At 42.2% G+C, this 10,970-nt stretch overlaps 1 pseudogene; it reads left to right on the top strand.

Moving 5' to 3' along the window:
• The first annotated feature begins 10,555 nt into the window (after positions 1 to 10,555).
• Positions 10,556 to 10,691, top strand: LOC131822759 (U2 spliceosomal RNA; annotated as a pseudogene).
• Positions 10,692 to 10,970: the final 279 nt, after the last annotated feature.

The raw sequence follows: 10,970 nt of genomic DNA, 5'->3' as shown, positions 1-10,970 counted from the left end.
GATCACTTCTTTAGAAGAAATTAAGAAATCCACTAGTTGAGCCATCCGCAGAGAAGAGGAAAAATAAGTTAAGTCTATCCTCAAACTACACCCTTAGAGGCTCTCGATTCTTTTACACTTTTTGTCTGTCCTGTGCATGACATGACGTTCTATATACTATAAATCAACAAATATTTTTGATGGTGATATGGAAAATGAGGATGATGATTATAATTAAAATATCAGAAAACCTATAAATATTATTATCTTTACTTTTTCATGTTTTGTTGGATGAGTTCCTCAGATGCTCTTGAGTTTTGTATCCACGACTTTTGGATACATCTGGAGAATTAACCCTTGTTTAGTTTGATAGCAGGTAACTTTTAAATTGTACTTGGACCAGGCTGTGGTAGTCTGAGAAGGATAAGGTGGATGAGTGAAAATTTTATGTATTACTGAAGGTCTTTGTGCTGTATTTTAGCAGTGATACTGGCAAATGTTTAATTTACAGGAGGCTGAGCTGTACTTGGTGCACCTAAGGAAGCCTGCAACATTTATTCATGTTAACTATATACAGGACTAGTTCAGCATTTCATATCTGTGTGTACCTCTAGACCTAGAAAAACATGGATAAGTTCCCAGAAGGTGGATACAATTCTCACTCACTAGAATATTATCATCTGCATGTTTCTGCTCCTGCTGTGAAGCTCTGGGTGCTGACAAAGATGACCTTAACATTCCACTCAGCTTGACTAGACTCTAGACAGGTTTTTTCCCTGACCACAGGCCCTTGGCACTTACTTCACAACACTTAAAATTACCAATTCTTTTCCTCCTCCTTTGAAGACTAGTCAAATTATCTCACAGCCCTTTGACAATTTTACATCCCAGGGACTGTCTCTCTCTAGAACCGGGAAAGCATCTCTTTGAAAGGTAATCATCCAGAATGAGGATGTTCCTGTCTCCTAATTTTCTGTGGGAAAGGAGGATCCAACTACCTAAGTACCTAACAAGTCCAGCTACCTAATGACAAGTAACAGATACGTTGACTGGCCCTCCCCAGCTTCTGTGGCTTTTCCACTGGCTCATCCCAGGGCTTAAAAACTCTCCCACCCATTGTTTTAGTGGAGTTAAGTTCAATCTCTCCTCTATTGCAGTAGTTTTGAATAAAGTCTTCCTTGCCTATTTAGCTCTGCCTAGCACAATCTTTCTTTGACATCCAAGTTCATATCCCTCCTAGAGAAAGTTGCTGCTCTCTCTGCTAACAACCCTGAGTGTGCTGACTCGCTCCTATGAGAAAACACTACCTGATTTACACATGCTTCTGTTGGGTCTTTCTGTCAGTCCATAACCCATGACATCTGTTACTATTATTTTCAGAAAAATGTAATGCAGGAAAAGCAACATTCAGGAAAAGTCCAGTATGTTTAAATCAACCTCTATATTCTAATTAATACATGTAAAAGAGCTATGAATTTGTTCACACTTAAAAATGTAATTCATTAAAAATTCATTTAAAAACTCATGTTTCTGTCATTTCTAAAACCACTGAAAGCCAATCTAAGCTATATATATATATCATTCAGACTTACAAAAAAGTAAATTTCGAGTGGTCATGTGCTTTGTACTTCTCAAATGTATTCCATAGAAGGGTAGATGTATGAAAATAAATTTTCCAATCAAATAAGTTTAAAGTATGTTAAAGGAAGTATCTTCATTTATTGTAGGACTTCTGGGAGACTTGAACACACTCTGGAGCACTGTGACCCTCCAAGACGCCTTGCAGTCTGTAGCCACTCCTGAACTCATTCTGACCATGGATCCCTTTGTTTGTTTGTTTGTTTGTTTGTTTTTAAATTTCTTTTCAGTGTACCAGAATTCACTGTTTATGCACCACCATGGATCCCTTTTTCATGGAGCATCCTGTGGAAGTAGTAACTAATGACTGAAAAAGAAAAACCATTACAGCCCATTCATTTGCACAATTTCCATGAGACTAGCACTATAATGCGCATCTGAAGTTATGTTCTCTACCCACAAGGAAATTTGGCTCTGTTTTGAAACACTGCAAAATAAAATTATAGAGGCATTCTTGTGAGTTTTGAGCTTTAAAACTGAAGAGTAATTTGTAGTTGAAAGTTTCTAAACAAATTAATAATCATAAAACATGCTTGAGTAAGCGATCCTTGATTTTTTTAGTAAATTGTCTGGTTTGGGGCCCTTAACGTCAAGTTTATTCACTACTAGGATTAAAAGTAATAGAGAAGTAGGTTAAAAATAATAGAGTAAATTTCTAATCAAGGAGTTCCAGAAAATTTGATTTGGAGTCAGAAACCATTAAAGAATATTGGTAAAAAGGGACCAAATTTTCCTTGAAAGTTCATTCTCTTCAGCATCGTTTTTATTTACAAAAAAGGCTGACCACTATTGTTTTTATTTCACTTTCTGTAGAGAATTTTATTTCTGACCATTGACCAGAAGGGGACATGTATTCATGACTTGAGAAAAACAACCCACCATCTTCTTAGAAAGCTTGGCCTTGGCAGAGGCGCCCTCTGCTGGCAGCCTTCCTGAAGTGCAGATTCCGGTATTGGGTGAGTGGTTTGCTCACTGGCTCCTTTGCTTTGTTACTTTTTTTTTTTTTTTTTAAAGATTTTATTTATCAGAGAGAGGGAGAGAGAGCAAGCACAGGCAGACAGAATGGCAGGCAGAGGCAGAGGGAGAAGCAGGCTCCCTGCGGAGCAAGGAGCCCGATGTGGGACTCGATCCCAAGACGCTGGGATCATGACCTGAGCCGAAGGCAGCTGCTTAACCAACTGAGCCACCCAGGCGTCCCTGCTTTGTTACTTTATTTGCTATTTTATTTGCGGGGTCACTGTGTCTCTTTAAACGGTACGCCCTAAGTAAATCTACTAACCTGTCGTTTAGAAGTGACAGCAAACAGCATGCGGCATCATATTTTAAGTACCTGTGATATAGGATTATTTTAATCCCATCCTTTAACTTGTTAATTGTTTTTTTTTTAAGATTTTATTTATTTATTTAACAGACAGAGATTACAAGTAGGCAGAGAGGCAGGGGGATTGAAGGGGGGGGGGGGGGACCAGGCTCCCTGCTGAGCAGAAAGCCTGATGCAGGGCTCCATCCCAGGACCCCAGGACCACGACCTGAGCCAAAGACAGAGGCTTTAACCCACGGAGCCACCCAGGTGCCCCTAACTTGTTAATTATATTACTAATCTACAGTAGCACCTACAAAAAATAAAGAAATGTGTGGCTATGCTAAGACTGTGGATATCATCAGCAGAGGTTAAACAAATAAAGACATTATCTGGAAACAGTTTCTGAAGATTGACTATGTTAGAAGAAAGGTTTTCTTTTCCAGAGTCAAAGCAGAAGGTTACAGAGAGTCTTCCAAGACAAGCAGATCAACCCTAGGAACCACCTGGGGGTAAAAAGTCCTTTAGCTTTACCAAGGACTACTGAACAGGAAACAATAACATCCCTGAACAAATGTGTAACTTTGTCAGATAGCTTCCAAACCAGTCCTGGAGACTGCGTGGATATTTTACTCTCTTCTTGTTTTCCCCACTTTAAGTTAGTGTTGGGATCGGGAAGAGTAGGCATCACTGGTTGATGCATTTTATCCCTTCACTGAATTACACATGTAGAAGGGGAAAGATGTGTCACTTTCGAATCTGACTACAGTGGGAGACTTTGAGGAAGAAACATTCCTTTGTTTAGAGAAAGAACTGGTCCTTCTTTTAACACTCGAATTTGCAAAAATAGAATTGAGAGCTGATCTGCATCCTGGAAGGTGAGCAAAAAAAGGGGAAAATAACTCTACATATTAATATCATGAGGGAACAGAAGACAAGGTGAGGACAAAGCAGAAGATGACACCCCACAACCTCCACACCCATGGGATATATGTGACATTCCTCCTCAGGCATTCCTGGCTGCCCTAAAAAAAAAAAAAAAACAAGGAGTTGATTTGTAGAGATCACAATCCTGGAAGACATGAATCTCCCTCAGTTTACAAATGTCCTAGTGATCTACAAAGATGAAGCTTTCTTATCAACAGCCTAACTTTCAAAGACCCATAACTCAGTTCCTGAAGCCCTAACAATCATCTTCCCCTCCATAGAACAGAGAAATGTAAATGAAGTTTAATTTCTTCTAAGCCTAAAGGTCATTAGCAAGGACCTGTTAAAGGAGGAATGTGACATTCCTCCAGCTCCCCACTATCTCACTGTTAGTGCCTTACTAAAAGGAAAAACAACCTTACTTGACAATGGCAAGGCCCTTGGAATCCTGTAGGTCCTCTTTAGCATATGAAAGTTCTTTTGAAACCTCCCTTTTTCCTTACCTCCCCCAACCCCATAGTATATAATCAGCCACCCCTCACAACCCCAGAGCAGCCCCTCTTTCTGCCCTGGGTCCTGTCCCTGTGCTTTAATAAACCACCATTTTGCACCAAAGACATCTCAAGAATTCTTACTTGGTCATTGGCTCCAGACTACCCCCACTGAACCTCACTTATATTCTAAAACTTTATCAAATATATCAGAAACATCAAAATTTTCTGCTACTAGTCTGTGAGAGAGAAGAGGTGGAGACCTGGAGATGGGTTAGCTAAGCTACTCCCAGTCGCATCTCATGTGTGTACCTTCTCTAGTGATTTTTTGAGTCCCAGGCAATAGAGGAGTCCCCAGTATAACTGTCTGGGAATGCCAACAGTCTACAACCTACACATGCTTCGAATATGGATACCTGCAAACAAGAACTGGAGAGCCCGCAGTGGTAGGGGATGGAGGGAGAGGGGCTCTTCACTTTTGGGAAGTGGGCTAGTGTTGCTTAAAGCCAGCAGTGAAGGGATCCATGACACATGTCCTTCCCACAGATGCCAATCTGCTGTCAGCTTTGCCTTTGGGTCTCAGACCCTAAATGGAAAACAAATACTAAGTATCTACTACGTCCCAAGAATAATGCTAGGTGTTCAGAGCCGTCCAACCTTCAACTCTAAAAGGTGAAGACGAAAATGCTCCTTTGATACATGAAGAATTTAAAGACGAACAGTATTCCTCAATTTGCTTGAAGATATCCAGCCTGTTGGGCTGGCAGGAAGGGCTACCAAAGATGGCGAAAATTCCCGCCACAAGACCTGAACTCGGACAGGAGAACAAAGGACCAAGATGGCGAAAGTTCCCGCCACATGACCTGAGCTCGGACAGGAGAACAAAGGCCCAAGCAGGAACCTGAGACCCCCGCCCCAGGCTCCTGTGGACCAATGGGATCCCGATGAGCAGGCGGGATATCCAAATAAGGGAAACTTGCCAAAAGACCCCTGAGCTTTCCCCAAGACCCCTTAAAAGCCCCCTCCTCCCTGCCTTGGGCGCGACTTCCCCCACTCTGCTTTCCAGAGTTGCGGAACCTCGCCCGAGGGTGCCCACCTCCTCCCGGTGCAACTTTCTCGGCTCCCCTTCACCTGGGTCCTGAAACTTCACCGGAGAGAACCTTTAATAAACCTTGCCTTACACTCACTTTGCCTGGTGTTGTGTTTATCTCGCCGGAAAAACCTTACACAGCCATGAAGTACTGAAGTCAGGATTCACACGCAAATGTGTCTGATCCTGATATCCTACTCTAGTCAGGAGGATATGCAAGTAAGTTGTAGTAAACAAGGTCCTCGGAGGTGGTAGGTGGTGCTTTGAAGGCAATAAGGGAAGTGGTGTGTCCGAAGGCAGGGGGAGGGCTTCCGTGGGCGGTACAGTGTTTGGGGGAAAGGCCTCTCTGAGAAGAAGATAGTAAGCCAAGTGCTAAAGACTGAAAAGAAACGAGTCAGGCAAACATCTAGAGGTTAAGGATTTGGGAAGGTGGAAAAGCGAAGGCCAAGGCTCCGACACGTTTGTGGAAAACAAAAAGGAGCCCGAAGTGGCAAGGGCGTAATGAACAGCAGAAAAGGAGCGCCAGGTGAAATTAACAACAAAAAATAATAAATTATTTTAAGACTTACTCTACTTTAAAAGGTTTAAACGTTTAGAAAGATTTTATAGACCATAGTAACAAGCTTATACTTCACTCAAAATTCAATGAAAAGCCAGTGGGGGGTTTTAAGGAGGGCAAGAGAGTATCAGCATGTTCTCTAGGGGCTGCGTGGAGAGAAAGACCTGGAGGGGAATCCGAGAGGCAGCAGCGGGTAGTGGAGAAGCTATTGAAGTAGCCCATGCACAGATAACAGTACCTGAGACCAGAAGGCAGGGGTAATGATGTGGGAAACAGAGGCAGAAGAGAAGTTATTTAATTTCCTTACTATCTAGAGCCCACTGACAAGTCCTTGAATCAGGCAGAGTGACATTCCTCTGGGGACTCAACCTTAACACTTCGCTAAGGACAAAGGCAATCCTAGCCTGACTGACGCCTATCCCCAACCAGGATCCTGTAAGTCGACTTTAACATATAAAAATTCCTTTGGAAACTTGCTTTATCTCTAAACCCTCCAAGATACATGCTGGCAATCATACCCAAGCATATGGCCCACCGATATATATATGAGGGGTCTCGTGACTAAGGTTTCATTAGACGGTAATAAATGACCTTTTCCCAACAACAGCTAGCCCCTCAAAATGCATAGACACTTACACTATTCCTGACCCCCTCCCGTCTTGCAAGTATATAATGAACCACTCCTCACAACCCCTGGGGCAGCAGCTCTTCCTGCCCATGGGTCCTGTCCCCGTGCTTTAATAAACCACCATTTTGCACCAAAGATGTCTCAAGAATTCTTTCTTGGTCATGGGCTCCAGCCCTCACCACCACCCCCCGCCCCCACCCCAAACCTCACTTATATTCTAAAACTTAATCAGTAAGAACCAAAAGATTAGTTTGGAGACTATCACAGCAATTCTTGTTAGAGATAATGGGGTGGGGGCGCCTGGGTGGCTCCGTGGGTTAAAGCCTCTGCCTTCAGCTCAGGTCATGATCCCAGGGTCCTGGGATCGAGCCCCGCATCGGGCTCTCTGCTCCGCAGGGAGCCTGCTCCCCCCCACCCCCGCCACCCTCTCTCTCTGCCTGCCTCTCTGCCTACTTGTGATCTCTGTCTGTCAAATAAACAAATAAAATCTTAAAAAAAAAAAAAGATAATGGGGACTTAGACTAGGTCAGCAGCTCTTACTGAGGTACAACAGTGCCCCCACCAGGACGCACTTAGCAACACCTGGAGACATTTCTGTTTCACAACGGGAGGGATGCTACTGACATCTAGTGGGGAGAGGCCAAGGCGTAAGATTTTCTTCTTGCAAAAAAAAAAGATGTATCTAATCCATGATGGCAAGGGTACTACAGTTGTAAGACCCAGAACTAGATGAGCTGTGGAGGGAAGAACAGGACTGGAGAAAAATCGAGAGGTTTGGGGTATATTTTTGAAATGGTACTGATGGTACATGACAAATTAAGTTATAAAGTATCAATCCTAGGTGGTATAAACTGGGTAAGTAATGGTGCCACTTACCAAGATGGCAATGAGTTTTTTAAAAAGTAGTTTAGAAGAATACAGAGTACAGTCAAGTAGTTAGTTTGAAACAGCTACGTTCAAGTAATTATCAGCTATCAGATAAAGATCTCAAGTAGACCATTAGGTATAGGGGTTTGAACTCCTAGGAAAATTTAGGCAAAAACATAGAATTGAGAGTTATCGACATTTGAATTGTATTCGAAGACAAAGAAATGAGCGAGATCCCAGGAGAAGGGAAGTAGGGGAAGAGAAGGGAAGCAAAAGGAAGACAGTGAAAGAGAAGGCAAGGGAAGGAAGCCTAGCGCTACACCTTGAGGCACACTAACTTTTCTACAGACAGTAAAGAAAACTAGAAAGAACAGTCAGGGAAATGGCAGGAAAACCAGGAGAGGGGCATCATGAAAGCCAAGAAAGCAAAGGAGAGGATGGGAAAGTATTTCAAGAAAGAGGCAATGGTTAATGATACAAATGCCACCAAAAGGCTAGATAAGATGAAGACCAATTACTGTCGCTTAGCACTGGCGGCATGGGGGTCACTAGCGATGTGAAGAAGGAGCAGTTTCCATGGAATGGGGGATGGAGGCCCTTGCGAAATGAGGAAATGGGAGATGATGAAACAGAGATGACGCAACAAGTCCTGTGAGAGTCGAGAAGGAAGGCAGCTGCTGGATGGAGACGTAGAGTCAAGAGAGCTGTGTTGTGTTGTGTTTCTCAACATGGACCGTGTTGGTATGTTCCTAGAAATGATCCGAGAGAACGAGATGGGAAGGTAAGTGGAAAAGGGAAGTCCTTAAGAAAGTTTAAAGAAGAATGGGACCCAGAACAAAAGTCGAGGAGTTGTCCATTCGTAAGAGTATTATAAGAAGAAGAAAATAGGTCCAGGTGCAGCGAAGTTAACAAAATAAGAGAGTTCTCCTAAATGGCTCTTATCTTCCCCATGTTGTGTCAGTTAAGGAAGGTGAGGAGGGGGAAAGAGGAAGAGATCAGAGGTAGGAGAATCCCAAGTGAGGATCACTAGATACTTCCATACTTGCCCTAAAGCTAGGACTGTCCTCAGCACCAAGGCTAAGTGCCCGCAGTCACGCAGGCACCCACTGGAAACACCAACAATGCCTCAGACCACCAGTTTCTTGTCAGCATGCTCACTCACACGCCGAAAGATTAGGTTATGTGTTCTCCAGCCTAAAATCTCCGTCTCTATCCCGTTTCCCCCAACTCTTGTTAATGAACTTGCCTACTGTTTGATAGAGCAAGAAGAATTCATCAAATTGGTTCCCTCAATTTACTGCCACTATATCTGCAATTCTACCCATGTCTGTTTCCATATGCTTCTCCCTTATTTCTGTTACAATGACCCAGTAAAGACCAATCTCTCCATTTGTGCTCTAAATACAAAAATATCCTGCCAGGTGCCTGGGTGGCTCAGTGGGATAAGCCTCTGCCTTCGGCTCAGGTCATCATCTCAGGGTCCTGGGATCGAGTCTCACATTGAGCTCTCTGCTCAGCAGGGAGCCTGCTCCCCCCCCCACCTTCTCTGCCTGCCTCTCTGCTTCCCTGTGATCTCTCTCTTTTTCTCCATCAAATAAATAAATAAAATCTTAAAAAAAAAAAAAAAATCCTGCCTTCCTATGGCCCTTATTCCTTTATTTCTTCACCAGTTTTTCTCCTAACGAGCTGCTCCTTCTTCATCTCTCATACTTTACTTCCATCCACACTTCAAGATGTTGGCCTGTGGCATGACTGAATCTTGGGCCTCATCTATTTTCATTTTACATCAGAGACAGCAAATTGACAATCTACCAGCCCAATCCTCTCTGTCTAGCAGTGTCTGAAAAATAGCAAATACCCAACAGATATTTTTAAATAATTAGTTAGAAGACTAGAATTCATTTGGGCTTAGGGTAAGGAGGTAAGGACGCAGAGTGAAACTAGCCCCTAAAACAAGAGATTCCTCCCCATCCCCCACTGATAGCTTCTCAAACCAATTACCATAAATTACCTGGACTGAACAATTGATCAAGAAGCTAACAATTGACACTTCGGCACCTCCTTGACATCTGGTGATTTAAAAACACAGTTAAAGAGTTGTTTGGAGTTTTGAATCAAGAAGACCCTACAACTAAGTTAGATAGACCGATGAGAGCTAGCTTAGACCTCCCAGTAAAATGAGGATCAAATAAAAAACACTGCCATCAGTTTACTTACCTTTTCTCCTCTAAGATTTAATGATAGTTTTTTACGGTTACCCTTCTCTGATCAGTCCCATAACAATCAGCAAAGGAAAGCTAGAACCAAACATAGGGCATAATCTGATTCATTTGCATTCAGTCTAAATTCGACCCAATACAAGCCTGATCAAATTCAGCACCCCCCACCTCAACCAGCTCATGAGAAGAAAATAGCTCCGACCTAAACTCATTCAGAAATATCTGGTCAGCCAAGACTTGGCTCTATACAAATTTGTTGGAGACCAGTTGACCAGCAGAGAACCACCCCATCCAAAATTCACCCTCAAATAACTATTCATTCAAGATCTAGTTCTACACAAGCTCAACTAAAATTAACTTGTCAGGAAAGAGCTTCCCGTCCAAAGCTCATCCAAAGGCAGCTGTTTAGCCCGGACCTGGATCAACACATATTTGTCCAAAACAAGCTGATCTGCAAAGAATTCTCTTGCCCAAAGAAGTTATTCAGCAAGGAGCTACCCCAAACAAATTCTGAAACAAGCTAATATACAAAGAGCTGTACCGTCCAAAACTTACCCTAAACACTGTTGCCTCTAAATAAACTCATCTAAAACTAGCTTACCGGAAAACATTTCCTTGTCCATTGCTGGTCCAAACACAGTGTTTAGTTAAGGCCTGGATGTATACAAAACCACTGGAGAATAACTGATAAGTAAAGAGCTGACCCATCTAAAATGCACCCAAAAGTCAGGAGGTCGTCAGGTGTAGCTTTTCGTTATTTTCATCCAAGAACAGCTTTTAAGCAGAATTTTATTTTAAGAATTAAAATAAATTAAAGTTAAGAATTTAACTTTAGCTTTTAAAATAATTGTCTTTTCATCGCTTCTCGGCCTTTTGGCTAAGATCAAGTGTAGTATCTGTTCTTATCAGTTTAAAATAATTGTCTTTTCAAAGATCTTCTTACACCAGCTATTTGATCAGGTGCTTGCACTACAAAAACTCATACAAACCCCTGTAGTCAGTCAAAATCTCATCTACCAAAATATTTTCTAAAACCTGTTATTCATTTAAGAAACTCATAAATCTCAATTTTTTCCAAAGCTATCTCAAAAAATACTGGTCAGTCTCACCAAACTCCATCCAAACCCACTAATCAACAACAGACTTAGACAAACTGAGCATTATCAAAAAGAAATTTTCCCTCCTGTGATGCTCTATCCAAACCGAAATTCAGACCTAATGTTTTCATTTTCAACTCTCACCCTCAAACCAAACCACGACCGTAACTTTCAT

The sequence above is a fragment of the Mustela lutreola genome, chromosome 1, assembly GCF_030435805.1.
Source record: "Mustela lutreola isolate mMusLut2 chromosome 1, mMusLut2.pri, whole genome shotgun sequence".
NCBI lineage: Eukaryota > Metazoa > Chordata > Mammalia > Carnivora > Mustelidae > Mustela > Mustela lutreola.
Note: the sequence above shows the minus strand (reverse complement) of the source record. Positions and strands in the feature narration are given on the sequence as shown.